Here is a 16,941-nt window from a genome sequence, read left to right as displayed (position 1 = left end):
CCAACACAGCTATGCATGGGGCCCCCTGCCTCCTCCTAAACCTCCTGCTCAGGGCAGTCCAAATGGTGACTGTTCTCACAAGTCATGAACAGGGACACTCTTTTGATTACTTGCCATAGGGCATGATGATGTTTTGTTGCCTCTTTTTAGGACAAAAGAAGGCCCCACTAGGAAGGGGCAGGGAAGACAGAGGCAGTGAGCCATCCAGTCAACAATCTCATCCTCTTTCTCCTCAATGATAATGTTGCCGCTTTCCAAGGCCAGGGAGAACTACTACTACTACTGCTACAACCCAAATTCTGACTCTGGAAGGGCACATTCTGGCCCTGAGTTAGTAGTTAGTGTATTATTTTCTGTGATTTTTCTTTTATAAATTTGGCCATGCACATACGCATATTAATTGATTACATTTTGCAGGATTTTTTTTTTTATCTTTTTCTGTGATTTTTGTTTATTCCTGACATTTGGCCTAATTTTCACACAAAGTATTTAGCAGTTTGCTAGCATCTGTTTTCTAGACAGAGATGTACAATAAAATGTCTTTCCTTTTTACAAAAGAAAAAGATTAGGTACCATGTTAGCCAGTAGTAAGAAGTCTTCATACTCCCAAATAGAGAAACAATATAAAATGGCTATTTAAAATAAACAATGTTATAAGGCAAGCTTTCAAGACTTTCTGGTCCTTTCTTCAGGCCAGGAATAAAAAAAAAATCTCTGAAGAAACATGGATATACACAGGAAAGAACAGTTAGATGGAGTTCTAAATTTAAAAACAGCCATCACGAAACACAAACAGATGAATAGTCTTGGACAACGAGTCCTTAATTAGTTTACAGATAGGGAAAGGGATTCTATTATTCTTTCTAGCCTTTTTCTAAACTGTCCCTGACACTAGAATAGCTTGTGAATAGATTGTGACTGTTCACTGTCCCTAATAATGTTTTCTGTTAGACACTGCATAGATCCCTCTAGCCTTATTCAGAGCCCAACACAAAATGACATTCTGCTCATTCTGCTAGGGCCTCCCAGCCTGTTGCCCCACTGATTGACTCATGGGCTGACAGACAGTCTGGATGAGCTAATCAGGGCAAGCCTCCTCCACACTTCCTCTAAGGGTCATGTGAGCATCCTTCCTACTCCTCCTCTCTTGTTTTTTCCTGCCAACATGGGCAGTAGAATGGTGCTGTGCATCTTTTTAGTGAAATTGGCCCAAGTGAACCTGAAATGCTTTGGGTTCATCTGTGTATACATTTTTTATTTACCATTTATCAATCTGCCCAGCTCCTCCACCTCGGTAACATGCTGTTGGCAGATTACACTGCATTTTCATGGTGACATATGCCCTCTAAACCTAATTTGGAGCATATATAACAAAGGACGCCTTCACATAGTTGTACTTTTCTCAGTAACGTGGACCTGTCAGCTCTTCTCACAAGTCTGTTTTAGTAAATACTTCACTCTACATTGTGCTGTTCCACTTTTATTCCACCTGGAAGAGTATCACTAAATACTGTTCAATAGTAGTTTCAATTATCAAGTTGAATAACAATACCCAGTTCTCAATTTGTGCATTCATTTCCAGAAGGAACAGAGGCACAATGGAAAAGTCTAAGAAAAGGTCCATTGAAATAAACATACCAGAGGAGCCAAAAGATCATCTTTGGGTTCTCCAAAGAGATGAGTACATTTCTTGAAATTCTTTTCGGGTCTAACTCTAAAGAATCATTTAGAAGATTGGACCTAAATCGAAAGTGCTCCAATTCGCCTGGGAATTTCTGTATAACTGTCATGGTGGAGAGTGTGGGAAACCCCCCCACCGTGCGGTGTCAAAGGGTAAAAGAGATATTCATCAATTTAGACAGCACTCCAGATTTTGCTTAGGTAATTTTTATTTGTTTAGCCGGACATAGTGGTCATTTTGGTAACAACGTTTCGGGCAGAAAGAATGCCCTTCATCAGGCTAGTCGTATTCACATGGGTAAAAGGGAATCAGCCTGGCCAAAAGGAATAATAAGGGAGCAGGTCACCTCCTACAGCGTCCCTAATCCTCTCCCTGACTCCTCACTGTATGAGCGGACCCTGATGGTAGGACGACTCATACGCAGGATTCCTAGAGACCCTAAGTCACCCTGATAATCCCTCACCAAGGAGCAGGGAAGAGACGACCTGTTCATCCCAGTAATGGAGGAACAGGAGTCTCTATCTGAGGCCAGGCTGCAAGGAGAGGGGAACACATACAGCAAAAGGAGATGGCAGGTAAGCGAAACCAATAACACACTTACCTGCTACAGACACACTGACTGGAACCCATGCACTAGTGCTGCTGTCCACACCAACATTAAAAGACACAGCACACACCACAAACCACACAGGAACCCAGGACACCCATAGCTACAATAAACATGAGAAAGGGGAATGTCTAGTAAACAAGCTGGACACCAAACACCACCAGACATGTAACACCAAACTAGACATACCAACACCCTGGTCCCTGAGCATAACCCACTCCATACACATAGGGACAGGAAGGGAAGGAGACACTGGGATGACATTGAACATCTATGACCACAATAGTGGCCCTCACTAGACAGATGGAACACCCTGGACTGGAGCAGAGCTCCAGCACCAACGACAGCTAAAGTACAACAGACTCCAGCCAGGAAACCACAGAAGATATAAGACAAGTGACCACACCCAGTCAGGGAGTTAACCCTTAAAGCAACAGACAGAGGGAGGCTACAACTTAAAGGGGAAGTGCACACACAAGCATACCAAACACCACCATCAGGAAGGTGATCATGAAGTTATCCAGACTGGCATCCTGCATCAATATCTCCCTGACGCATTGGAGTCCTTCATGTTGGGGACTATTAGTGTACAAACTCTGTACATAATGTACATAAAAAGGTCACATTATCAAATCTCTCTTTTTCGTTGTCTCAAAAAATAAGTAGTATCAGATCCTTGTAGTGTTTTTACTTTTCTCTGTAAGAAAGAATCTCACGTGAAGATCTATTAGTCAGAAAAGAAAAAAAAGCCAAGCATAATCGCTGCATGTATATAGGGACTTATGACAGACACGCGACTCTAATAAAAAATGCTATACATAAATATTGGGGATTATAAAACCATGATGAAAAAATATGGCAATATATTTAAAGAAATAACTCGTTTTTCATATGGGAGAGGTACAACTGTAGGGACTACACTTATCAGAGGTGACATCAGAACAAAAAAGAAAAACAAACCGATTTTTTTAGCTGCAATGAGGAAAGGAACCTTCACATGTTTATCCTGTACTAACTGCAATTCCATTTTAAAAGGAGATTCGATATATCACGCAAGACAGGGATATAAAATCCCAATGTGCCATTTTTCTACAAATCCTGTATATGACAAAAAATGTTGTTTATGACATTCGATGTCCATGCCATATTTTTTGCTTTATAAGATGACCTGATGATAAGATGCATCTAGATTTTAAAGGAGAAAAATAAAAAAACATATTTAGGTGTGCTAAAAAATGTAATAAAATAACATAAAATTTCATACTGTTATGGGGGAATCTGGTACTGGCGCACTGATATGGAGAGATCTGTGGAAGACACACTATTGTGAGGGTACCTGCGGAAGACGCAAGCACTGTTATGGGGGATCTGTGGATGACACTATTATGGGGGAATCAACGGTTAACACACTGTTATGTTATGGGACTATACCTCCCCTCATCCTTAAGACTGCATCCTGGCACTGCAGTACATGAATAAATTCTTAAGGATGAGGGGGCTATTGTCACAGTTAATATAAACACTTACCATTAAACACCAATTACGGTACAGTCCCTCAACCAGTGGCGTCGCTACAGGGGGGCAAGGGGTGGCAATTGCCCCACCCTTGGTTATTCTTGCCCCCCTGCGTGCCCCCCCCGCTGATTCCCGGCCGTACCGCTGCCTTTCCCTTTAAAACGTAAGGCTCCGATCCGTATCTTCAGTGATGCGCAGCGGCAGAGCGCACTGACGTGACGCCGGCCGCCAGTCAATTCTAGTTGCAGGTGCGGCGTTAACCAAGAGTCCAGACTAGGAGGAACCAGACATACCAATCAAGTGAGTCAACCAGGGCCAGAGTACACAGGAGCGCAGTGCCAGCATGACAGCAGCGCTGAGGAAGAGGTCATTTGATAATTTAAGTTGAGGACTGAGGACGGAGAATCTCCTCTATCAAGTTTAAAACATTTTTATACATTCTATTAAAGTGGGATAGATGGGGTTTGATCCCTTGGGCTGAGAATAAAGATGGGGGTGTCGCAAAGCCTTGGAGTCTCCACAGAGGGGCAATTATATATCTCCTCAGGAGTATATTGATATAGTATATGATATAGTATATATAATTCTATAATTTATCTATATGACAGCAGACAGCCTGATTGCAGCTTGCAGCCCATAGACTTGTATTATGACGGAATGCAAAACTGAAGGCTTTCAGTTAGCTTTCTGTCATAATAGAAGTCTATGGGAATCAAAACGGATCCGTCTGGTTCCCTTTATGCAAGACGGAAAACAGACTTTGTTTTCCGTCTTGCGTAACGTGACCCAGACGGATTGGTTATGTTTTCCCATAGACTTCTATTAGGACAGAGAAAAACGGAATGTCTCTTAAAGGCTTACGTTTTGCATTCCATCTGGCCATTCCATTATATTCTGTTTGAATACACCATTATATTCAGTTTGGATATATTACCCCCTGTATAATGTACCCTGATTACCCTCAGTTATATAACTGAGGGGTATCAGGGGACATTATGGGTCATATTATAACTAAGGGGTATCAGGGTATATTATACAGGGGTAATATAACTAAGGACCCCTGTATAATGTCCCCTGATAGCACTGAGTCCTCCTCAGTTATATTACCCTTGTATAACGTACCCTGATACCCCTTAGTTATAATATTACCCATAATGTCCCCTGATACCCCTAAGTTATATAACTGAGGGTAATCAGGGTACATTATACAGGGGGTAATATAACCAAGGGGTATCAGGGTACATTATACAGGGGGTAATATAACCTATATTATCACCGTATAATGCCTTATAGGCCGCCTGAGTAATTTATATTACCCTTGTATAATTATGTACCCGGATACCCCTTAGTTATATGATCCCGGCGGGGTCATATAACTAAGGGGTATCAGGGTACATTATTATACAGGGGTAATATAGCTCAGGAGGCCTATCAGGCATTATACGGTGGTAATATAGCTTACATTACCCCTGTATAATGTCCCATGATAGCCCTCCTCAGTTATATAATATAACTAAGGGGCAACAGGGGTAACATAACTGAGGAATGCTATCCTATCAGGGACGTAATACATGGGTAATGCAAGCTATATTACCCCTTTATAATGTCTGATAGCCCTCCTCAGTTATATTACATCCAATGTACCCTGATACCCCTAATTATATTACCCCAGCGCCAGGGGTGTAGCTGCAGGGGAAGCGGCTGCTTTGGGGCCCTGACCTAGAAGGGGCCCATCCAGGAGGAGTAGGACTAAAAGATTTTGTCAGGGACCCCTCAACAGTATTACACTATGAAAAAATATACAGATAGTACAGACAGAGTAGGAAAAGGATGGAACAGCTGCCGGGCCTGGTCTGAGAGAGAGATCTTTACTAGCCACAGGAATGGGGGCAGCATGAAAGGAAGGGGTTGCGAAAAAGTTAGTGGGGGAGGGGGGCCCCATTAAAAAAATTGCTGTGGGGCCCAGTAATTTCTAGCTACGCCACTGCCCAGCGGGGTCATATAACTAAGGGATATCAGAGTACATTATTATACAGGAAAATTATTAGTGCCCCCCATTTTTTGTAAAAAAATTTTTATTTTCAATAGCAAACAAAAAGGTTATTATAATTTTTAGAACAATTAAATGTTTTCTCTTCATCTGATTATCAAGGAAATTTTGTTATAAAACAAAGAAATATAGTGCATGTTTAAAGTTACTTCACTTCAAAGCATAAAACACAGTTTGAAAACAAGATATGATGATTGCAAAATTTCAGCAAGAGATAAACATTAAAAATTGAGAAATAAAAAGAAAGACATAGACAAAGGATAGTGTGGGGGGGGGGGGGTATAAACGGAACAAACGGCAAAACCAAGGAAGAACATATAAGGAATACCAGTCATTTGGTTGATCAATATGAACAACTGTCTGAAAGAAAAGGATTATTACCAGCAATCAGTTTAACAGAATCATAAATTCAAACTTGAATACAAACATGTATACTTTTCCGGGGTCAAATAAATGTCCCATGCATCCCAAGTATCATTATATTTCGAGAGATTTTGCCCCAGGGTCCATTTGAGTTTTTCAAAATCACGTAACTTTAATACTTTTGTTATCCAGTCTCTTATCGTTGGAGGATCCTGTTGAAGCCAAAACTTAGGCACCAATATTTTGGCCGCGTTAAGGAGGTGTAAACACAAATCGGTTTTAATAGGTATCTGACTAACATCAAATAAACAAAACAAGACTAATTCTGCCAAAATTTTTACCTTAGACTTAAAAACATCATTAATGATTAATCATTAAACCTTTCCCAGAAGGGAACAATCTTAGGACAAGTATACCAAATGTGTGTATAGTCTCCTATTCCACTACTACATCTCCAACATAGGTTTGAAATATCTGGGTTAATCCTATGAAGCAAAGTAGGGATTTTGTACCATCGTGTAACTAGTTTATATTGCATCTCTTGATATTTGTAGGATTGAGAGAAGGTAAGTGTCTTGCTTAACAAGAATTCTATTTGCGTTTCATTAAACTGTTTGTCTCGTTCCTTAGTCCATCTTTCAATATGGGGCGGGGTTGTGTCTGAGTCGTTTAATATTTTGTAACATTTGGAGATTAAATGGTCTCCAGGGGTATTGTTTAATAATAATCGATACAAAGGAACAGTATCCAATGGATCAACATGATCCTTAAACCAACTCGTCAATTGAGCAGCCAATAAACCATACTGATCGTTTGTGATCATCTCTTTCCCAAAGTTGGTGATAAAATGCTTTATGGGAATCAAACGTCCCCCTCTAAAAAACTTTCTCACTTGCATTCTCGCAAATTTCTTATTTACTTTTAGAAATTTAGTTAAGGCATTCCAGTCATGGGGTATAAAGCTACAGAGAAAGGCTCTGGTATCTTTCCGAGTTGGAATCTTTAGGGAACGTATAATAGAGTGCCACTTCCTAAGTGTGGTTATCCACAACAGCCAGGTTTTTGGCATATTGAGGGGTCCTCCAGAGTAATGCAAACAGCGATGTCTTAACTGAATCCTGTTCTAATTCCACCCACCTTTTGGTAGTAGGATCTGGGATCCAATCTAATATTCTAGTTAGAACTGATGCTTTATAGTAGAGTTCAAAATCTGGAAGCCCTATACCTCCCTTTAATTTATGTCTAGCCAATGTAGCATATTTAATTCTATTCTGTTTGTTCTGCCAAATAAATTTTGTCAAAATCATTTTGAGGTTTTTTTTTTAAAACGGGGGATTTCCACCAAGTGTCTGAAACAAATACAAAAATCTGGGTAAAATTTCCATCTTAATTAAGTTGACTCTGCCGAACCAGGAAATCCAATTAGAGCTCCATTCCTTCAGTAGAGTTTCAGTGTTAGTCAGTAGGGGTAGAAAGTTTTTACAATACGTTTCTGGAAGGTTTCTATAAACTTTGACACCTAAGTAAGTAATAAAATTGGACGTGTGTTTTAGTGGGCTTCTCTTAACAATCTTACTCCATGTGCTAGCATCTATATTAATATTAAATAATTCGGATTTGTTCAAATTAACTTTAAAGTCCGAAACCTCATTAAACGCGTTAAATTCTTTGAGAATTTCTGGAATAGATGTCAATGGTTCAGTTATTGTGAGAAGTGTATCATCAGCAAACGCTGCAATCTTGTGTTCCCTAGAGTGGGCGGGAAAGCCTCTAATACCAGGGTTGGATCTTATTTTCATTAAGAAAGGTTCTAAGCATAAGACAAATAATAATGGGGATAAGGGGCAACCCTGTCTGGTTCCATTTGCTATTGAGAAAGGAGAAGACAGAACCCCATTGGCTTTAACGCAAGCAGAAGGCGATACATAAAGAGACATAATTTTGTCAATTAAGATTTGCAGGAGATTTACTTTATGGAGTACCGACTGAAGATAGTGCCAGTTGAGGCGATCAAACGCCTTCTTGGCATCGGTTGAAACTAGTACTAGGGGGACCTTTTTAATTTTAGCTTGTTGAATCAGATGGAACACCCTGATGGTGTTGTCTCTGGACTCTCTACCCACTATGAAGCCCACTTGGTCAGGATCTACTAAAAGGGGCATCAGCTTCTTCATCCTATCTGCGATCAGTTTGGCAAAAATCTTGATATCTACATTTAGTAACGAAATAGGCCTGTAGTTCATACATAGCATATTATCCTTACCCTCTTTCGGAATAATTGAAATGTGAGCCAACGTAGATTCTGTTCTGAGCGGAGAGGCCAGAGAGACATTTAAATACTGCTCCAAGTAAGGGGCCAATACATCTTTGAATCTTTTGTAGTAACTGGCTGAGAAGCCATCTGGCCGGGACACTTCCCATTTTCTAGCGAGTTAATAACTTGCTTAATCTCGTCTATTGTAAAAGGGGCCTCTAATTGTTCTAGTTGAAGTTTAGACAATTCAGGAAAGTTTACAGTCTCGAGATATTTACCAATTGCTTTTTTTCTAATCTCTGGGTTATTCTCTGCTTTGTTTAGATTATAAAGTTTGCTATAGTATTCTTTAAAACACTCCACACTTTTTTTTTTATTCATAAAGGATTTTATTCGAGGTAGGATCCGGTTTGATTTTGGGGATATTCCTGGCAGATGTAGTCTTGCGAACTAAGTTCGCCAGGGCCTTTCCGCATTTGTTCGCATACATGTAGTGTTTATATTTAGCCATAAAGTTCTGGGCATTCAAGATTTCCTGTGACTGGGCATTCAAGATTTCCTTCAGTCTTATTCTTAGGCGTGTGAATCTCCGCTTCACATACACTATTAACTGCCTTTTTATGCGAGCTTTCCAAAAGTCTAATTTTATGCAAAATTTCATCCATTTCCTTTTGTTTGGACTTTTTCTCTCCTCGCACCTATCTGAACTAAGGCGCCTCTCAAAACCGCCTTATGAGTTTCCCAGACTGAGGGCGGTACATTTACTATCTCCTAGGTTTTCATTAAAAAAGTTATTATATGTCTAGACAATAGATCCAAATTCTCCTTTCTCGACAGCAAACTTTCATTCAGTCTCCAAAGTCCTGGAGTTTTATTGGTAAGGCCATAGGTCAAGGTCATTCTAAGCGGGGCATGGTCAGAGAGCAGGATCGGGTCGTACTCAATCTTTTTGATACAGCCTAGGTCATTTTGATTGACAAAAAGGTAATCAATCCTAGTGTAGGTTTGATGAACTTTGGAGAAGAATGAATAATCTTAACTGTAGGATTCATTGCTCTCCAAGCATCTACCAACTGATTCTGTTGGAGAAGTTTTTTAACTACCCTCAGAGTACAGGCAGTAACGTGAGTTCTACCCTGAGAATTATCTAGGTTTGGTTCCAGGGGAATATTAAGGTCTCCCCCTACAATCAATGAACCTTCTGCAAAGTCCTCCAGTTTGTTTAATAGTTGTTTAAAAAAGGGAGTTTGATTATCGTTAGGGGCATAAATGCTAGCGAAGGTAAATAATTTTTCGTTTATCTTACCTTTAATAAAGATAAACCACCCTTCTGGGTCCACCATTAGATCCGATTTGAAGAAGTGTATGTTTTTGTTAAAAACGATTGAAACGCCCTTTCGCTTTTGTGTTGGTGAGCATGCATTAAACCATTGCGTGTAAAAGTAATGCTTAGTGATAGGAGTAAACGTTTCTTAAAGTGAGTTTCCTGTAACAGTAATACATCAACTTTGTTTTTATGGAAAAGCCTCAGGACTTGGGCTCTATTTGCAGGGATATTCAAGCCATTTGCATTAAAAGAAACACATGAAATTTCAGTCATGTTACTGACACCTTTGTTATCTTGTCTAGTGGTTTAGATGACTGGTATATAAACAGAACAGAGGGATAACATTGTCAGTACACCTCAAACCTTTGAGTATAGTACTGAGGGGAACAAAACGGTGTCTGATCCACTAGGAGACTGCGTCAAGAACCTAGTGGGTCAGAGTTTTTCACACTAGATAATCCACTTGGTGGGAGGGGGAGATAAAATACGTAACACCAAGTGGTATTTTAAAAGTATAATAAAAGAACAATCAGATATATTCAGATAACACCTAGTGCCTCCACAAGGGTAGGGACACTAACTGTCACCAAACTACGTCAGTATTTCCGGGTTAAGAAGACGTGACAAGTGAAACCCGGGGTACTAACCCAGCAGCAATAAAGACATATCAAATTTCAGACAGAGCAATGCGATAGAAACAAGTAAACATTAACAGTTGTATGACATTGTAAAAGGATACATGGCTCACATCAGCCCGGCAAGGACCCCCTGGCATTTTTCCTGGGTGCTTTGGGGAGAGGCGTCTCAAAACCTCCCATCCTTCTCTGCTTGGGTGTACACTGTCTTTCCCATCTTTCAATTTCAGGTAGGCCTGGGAATGGATCCGTAGAACTTTCCTGGGTCCAGTCTGGAACTTCAAATTGTCCAATGTTGAGTTTAGGGATAACTGTTGCCAGTTCGTCAGGTGTTCTGACCGTAAAAGGTCTGCCATTACGTGTTATCAGTATCCCGAAAGGGTATAGCCATCTGTACTTGATTCTATTTTCCCTCAACGCTCTAGTGAAGGTCGACAGTTGCCTGCGCTTATCAAGTGTATATATGGAAACGTCCTGAAAGATAGTGATTTCCCCACCTTCGTAGTTAATGCTTTTGGCTAAGCGAGCCTTCCTGAGAATGTCCTCCTTAAGACGAAAGCTCAAAATATAACACAAAACATCTCTTGGAGAGTCTTTAGGAGCATTCCTCGGTTTAAATACTCTATGCGCCCGTTCAATTCCCAGGTCTTCTTCCCCTTCTTTGCCTAATAGTTCAAGAAAGATCTGCTGGAGAACACCGTGAACATCTTTATCTTCCACTTGCTCAGTTAAACCTCTGACACGTAGGTTGTTTCGTCTTGACCTATTTTCTAGATCATCAACATGTAGTTTGAGCTCATAGAGTTCTTTTTGTTGTCTTTGTCCCGTGTCTTCAAGTTGAGTCTCATGTTGAGCAATTTTCTCATTTGCGTCTTCAAGAGTGGAAACTCTGGTGTATATTTGTTTTACATCAGCTTTCATTTCTGCCAGATCTGTCTTAAGGGTATTGGTAAATTCTTTGAACAAGTCCCTCATATGGTCAGTAGTCGGCAGTGTTTTAATGTATTTCTTTAAATCTTCTTGATCGCTCTGGTCCTGTTCTAGGATTCTTCTTCAGATTCTGACCCTGAACCTGGGTCATGAGCGGCAAAGAATTTGCTTTTGTTTTTCATTTTGGTGCTGCCAGGCTCGTTGTTTGCAGGTGTATTGTGCAAATTTTTAAGATGGTCTCAGGATTTTCTTGGCGTTTTAGCAGTCTTGTCTTCTGTGTTATGACCTCTGGATTTACCCATAATCTCTCAAAAGAACAGCAATCCGGAATCACTTAAGAAGGAATTAACAGATGGGGGTAGTAGTCCTGCTTTAGTTACATATATATATGAAAAAAAGAAGAGGAGGCATTGCATATTATATTACCTCCATATGCCTCTCAGATGTTTTCCAGTCGACTGTTAGTATAGGCAATTGTAATAGGAATTGTGATCAGGGGACCAGGATGTCAATTCAGCTATTTATATGTAGCTTAATAAAAGCAGCACTTGTAGGGTACAGAGTCTTTAAACAGCTTGAGGTAGTGCATCCACTGTATGTATGCAGACAAAATCGGTGCCTGGGCAGTGTTCGGTGCTCTATTATTAATGTCTGCGCTTATGAGAGCTTTATTTGATCACATGTGGGCCGCACACAAGGGAGCCAGGGCCGTTGCAAGGATTTTTGCCAACACAAGCGAAGCTACATTTTGGCGCCCCCCCCCCCCCACGCTTCTCCTCTCTGTGGTCCTGGTATCTTCTCTCTGCTTCAGACAATGGCTGGTTTAAGGACAATATTTTTCGCCCTCTAAGACACACCTAGGTTTTAGAGGAGGATAATAAGAAAAAAATATTTTCCATTACACCTCAGGTCAGACCCCCAATGTTAATCAGACCTCAGATCAGAACCCCATGTCAGACATCATCCCCCAGCCATCAGCCCCCAATGTCAGCCATCACACCCCCATGTCACATTTCTCCCCCTCCATGTCACATTTTTCCACCCTCCCCCAGGGTTGCGCCCTAAGGCGGCCGCTTGGTCTGCCTTATGGTAGCACCGGCCCTGATTAGAGCTTTCCTTTCAGCTCCTACTTGGTACCGGGACCCAGGTGCGGCAGGATCTGTGTGACATGCACACAACGAAGCAGCTTCTGTGCCGGTGTTCTGCCAGATTTCTATAGTTTGACGAAAGTCTATAGCGGAAGTGACGTGTGCGCTGCGCAAGCGCACAAGCGCACTTCCACAAATCATCCGAATCATCGCCTTAAAGTGACAGTCACCACCCTAGCATCTACATGAATTTGTACCCTCGCGGGCTCGCTTCGCTCGCAACGCATCGGGCATTTAGTAAAGCTAACTCTATGCCGCCATTGATAGTAAAGAAGGAAATGGATGGTAAAGAAAGAGACTATCCATCTCTTTCTTTACCATCCGTTTCCTTCTTTACTATCAATGGCGGCATAGAGTTAGTTTTACTAACGATGCGTGGCGAGCGAAGCGAGCCCGCGAGGGTACAAATTCATGTAGATTAATGGAGATGACTGTCACTTTAAGAAAGCTATACCCTTAAGTCTGCGCACGCGCGGTGTGCGAACTACTCCAGTGGAGGCAGCAGGAATGCTTCGCTGGAGTACGCTTGTGTGCTTGCGCAGCGCACCACGTCACTTCCGCTATAGACTTTCGGCAAGCTATAGAAATCTGGCAGAACACCGGCTGTAGCTCCGGCCGGAACTACTTTCACCGACACAAGCAACGGCCCGGCTCTGGTGGTAAAAAGCACTCACCTCAGTGATAGCCTTAGCCTAGGTTTCGGCTGCTTGACTCCGGTCTCCCACAGCAGACAGGGTCCTGTATAAACGGGACTCTTTTCTCTTGGTCGGCTTCGGCTCCCCGCCAGGAGCGCTGGCTCCGGTGCCTGCAGGGGAACAGGCCACACTCTCCAATCGCCGAATAAGTCGCAAATAAGACGATATAAGGGTGCCACAGTCACCCAGAGTAATCTGTGTCCAAAGCGCCACTGAACTTTATATTAAAAGTCCATAAAAATGATGAAAATCGAGCCCCCCCATTTTTGACTGTATCTTCTGTGCCCCCCTCTATATATTGATATATTGATCCTAGAGTCGCCACTGCCCTCAACAGTGTTCCTATTAAACTAGCTCAAGGACCCGGCATCGCTCGGGTATATTCAATCTATTTCATTTAATGTTTGTGTGTGTCGTTAAAAGATATCGACACTATCCACTATAACAGTGACATCTAAAGCAACCCCCTTTAACAGTGAGCTCCACAGCCCCCCATCCCTTAACACTGACCCCTTCCCCCACAGTGCCCTGTCCCTTAAAATTGGACCTCCACAGCATCCCACCCCCTTAACTTTGACCTTTATAGCAGCCTTCCCCTTTAACAGTGAGTTTCATAGCACACAACCCCCTTGACAGTGACCTCCACAGGGGCCCGTCTCCTTAACAGTGGCCTTTACAGCAATCTTCCCCTTAACACTAACCTCCATAGCAGACCATCCCCTTAACTGTGACTTCCAAAGCAGCCTTCCCCTAGGGTGGCCAGAGGTCCAGTTTTAGGCTGGACAGTCCGGCTTTCAGACTCCCTGTCCTGCATCTGGCGCAGGGCCTGGAAGGACACAGGGATGTCCTTTTGAACAGCTCATTCTCAGATAGCAGCACTGTGCTGTCTGTGTGTGAGCTGCAGGGAGAAAGTCACCCTCAATCCCACCTCTGCAGCTTACAGAAGTTGATTTTTTACTTCATTTTTTCAATCCCTGTCAGCTGAGGAGTGGGAGGGGGCATGGCCTAACTGGATCGGGGGGGGGGGGGTCCTTTTGAACAGCTCACTCTAAGACAGCAACACTGTGTTGTCTGAGTGTGAGCTACAGGGAGAAAGTCACCCTCCCTCCCACCTCTGCAGGCAGCTGACAGAAGTTGATTTTTACCTTCATTTTTTCAATCCCTGGCAGCTGAGGATTGGGAGGGGGGCTTGGCCTAACCCGGATCAGGACCGTGGCTTAGCGGGACCTGGGAATGGGGTTTTAAGTTAGTCTTTTGAGGGTGGACACATTGTGGCAGTGGGTGTGTCTGGGCTCCTTCCTGCAAGAGTGACGCCCCTCTGGGCACCTTAGTGGCTTATTTGCATACCAAATAAACTGGATTTTCAGACGATAAAAACATCTATTGCTGGATCAAAGGCACATCTTGAAATAAGGTACTCATTGCTATTAGGCCATGGCTTTACTTCAATAGCGATTATCCTGGTGACAGATTTCCTTTAAAGCTCACCTACAGCAGTGAAGAAAAATGGCTGGGTTGTTATGGAAACCAGAGTAAAACTGTGTATGTGGAGGCTAATGGCCTGCGAGCTTCTATTGGCTGATAAGGGTCATGTGACCAAGCTTCTATTGCCTAATGCATTTTTGGGGAATATCTCAGGAACAGTGTGTCCTAGAGAGCTGAGACCTTCCCGGACACCTGATGCACCTGTGTGCCAAATTTCGTGATTGTAAATGCGACGGTGCGGATTCCTTTAGCGGACATACATTTACACATACACTCAACTTTATACAGTGAGGAACAGAAGTATTTGAACACCCTGCAATTTTGCAAGTTCTCCCACTTAGAAATCATGGAGAGGTCTGAAATTCACATTGTAGGTGCATTCCCACTAGGAGAGACAGAATAAATAAATAAAAATCAGGAAATCACATTGTATGATTTTTAAAGAATTTATTTGTCTTGCACTGCTGAACATAAGCATTTGAACACCTGAGAAACAGCAAGAATTCTATCTCTCAAAGACCTGTTACTGTGCCTTTAAAAAGTCCACCTCTATTCCACTCATTAATCTTAGTAGCACCTGTCTGAGCTCTTTAAAGACACCTGTCCACCCCACAGTAAGTCAGACGCCAACTACTACCATGGGCAAGACTAAAGATCTGTCAAAGGACACCAGAGACAAAATTGTGGACCTCCACAAGGCTGGAAAGGGCTAGGGGGCAATTGCCAAGCAGCTTGGTGAAAATAAATCAACTGTTGGAGCAATTGTTAGAAAATGGAAGAGGCTAAAGACGACTGTCAGTCTCCCTCGGACTGAGGCTCCATTCAAGATCTCACCTCGTGGGGTATCACTGATGAAAAAAAGGTGAGGAATCAGCCCAGAACTACAAAGGAGCTGGTCAATGACATGAAGAGAGCTGGAACCGCAGTTTCAATGGTCACTTTCAGTAGAACACTACACTATCACAGTTTCAAATCATGCATTGCACGGAAGGTTCCCCTGCTCAAGTCATCACATGTCCAGGCCCGTCTTAAGTTTGCCAATGACCATCTGGATGATCCAGCGGAGGCATTGGAGAAAGTCATGTGGTCAGATGAAACCAAAGTAGAACTTTTTAGTCTAAACTTCACTCGTCGTGTTTGGAGGAAAAAGAAAGGATGAGTTGCCTCCCAAGAACACCAGCCCTACTGTGAAGCATGGGGGTGGTAACATCATGCGTTGGGGGTGCTTTCCTTTGAAGGGGACAGGATGACTGCATTATATTAAGGAGAGGATGAATGGGGCCATTTATTGTGAGATTTTGAGTAACAACCTCCTTCCCTCAGTCAGAGCATTAGAGATGGGTGGCTTGGTCTTCCAACATGACAATGACCCGAAGCACACAGCCAGAATAACCAAGGAGTGGCTCCGTAAGAATCATATCAAGGTTCTGGAGTGGCCTAGCCAGTTTCCAGGCCTAAATCCAATAGAACATCTTTGGAGGGAGCTGAAACTCTGTGTTGCTCAGCGACAGCCCTGAAACCTGACAATCTAGAGGAGATCTGTGTGGAGGAGTGGGCCAAAATCCCTGTTGCAGTGTGTGCAAACCTGGTCAAGAACTACAGGAAACGTTTGACCTCTGTGATTGCAAATAAAGGCTTCGGTACCAAATATTAACACTGATTTTCTCAGGTTTTCAAATACTTATGTTCATCAGTGCAAGACAAATAAATTCTTTAAAAATCATACAATGTGATTTTCTGAATTTGTTTAAAAATTCTGTCTCTCAGAGTGGGAATGCACCTACAATGGGAATTTCAGACCCCTCCATGATTTTTAAGTGGGAGAACTTGCAAAATAGCAGGGTGTTTAAATACTTCTGTTCCTAACTGTGTATAAGATATGACTATAACTCCCCTTATCCTTAAGAATTCACCCATGTACTGCAGTACATGGGTGCATTCCTGTAGATGAGGGGGGTTATATTCATGTTTAATATAAATATGCAGGCAAATAATGGTACAGTTCCTGGACAATGTTTATATTAAATGTGACTATAACCTCCCTCATCCTTAAGAATACATCCATGTACTGCAGGGCCAGGATGCATTCCTATGGATGAGGTGGGTTATAGTCATATTTAATGTTCAGGTCTGCCCCTGAGCGCCCCTTCATATCCTGGCTGTTACTCACCCAGGAACTTGAGTTGGAGACGGGCCAGTGGACAGCACAGCATTCAGGGACGACGGAAGGCCAGTATGAGTCCCACCCTTC

Source organism: Bufo gargarizans, chromosome 2 (assembly GCF_014858855.1).
Source record: "Bufo gargarizans isolate SCDJY-AF-19 chromosome 2, ASM1485885v1, whole genome shotgun sequence".
Classification (NCBI taxonomy): Eukaryota; Metazoa; Chordata; class Amphibia; order Anura; family Bufonidae; genus Bufo; species Bufo gargarizans.
The sequence above is the reverse complement of the archived record's forward strand: the minus strand, read 5'-3'. Positions refer to the sequence as shown.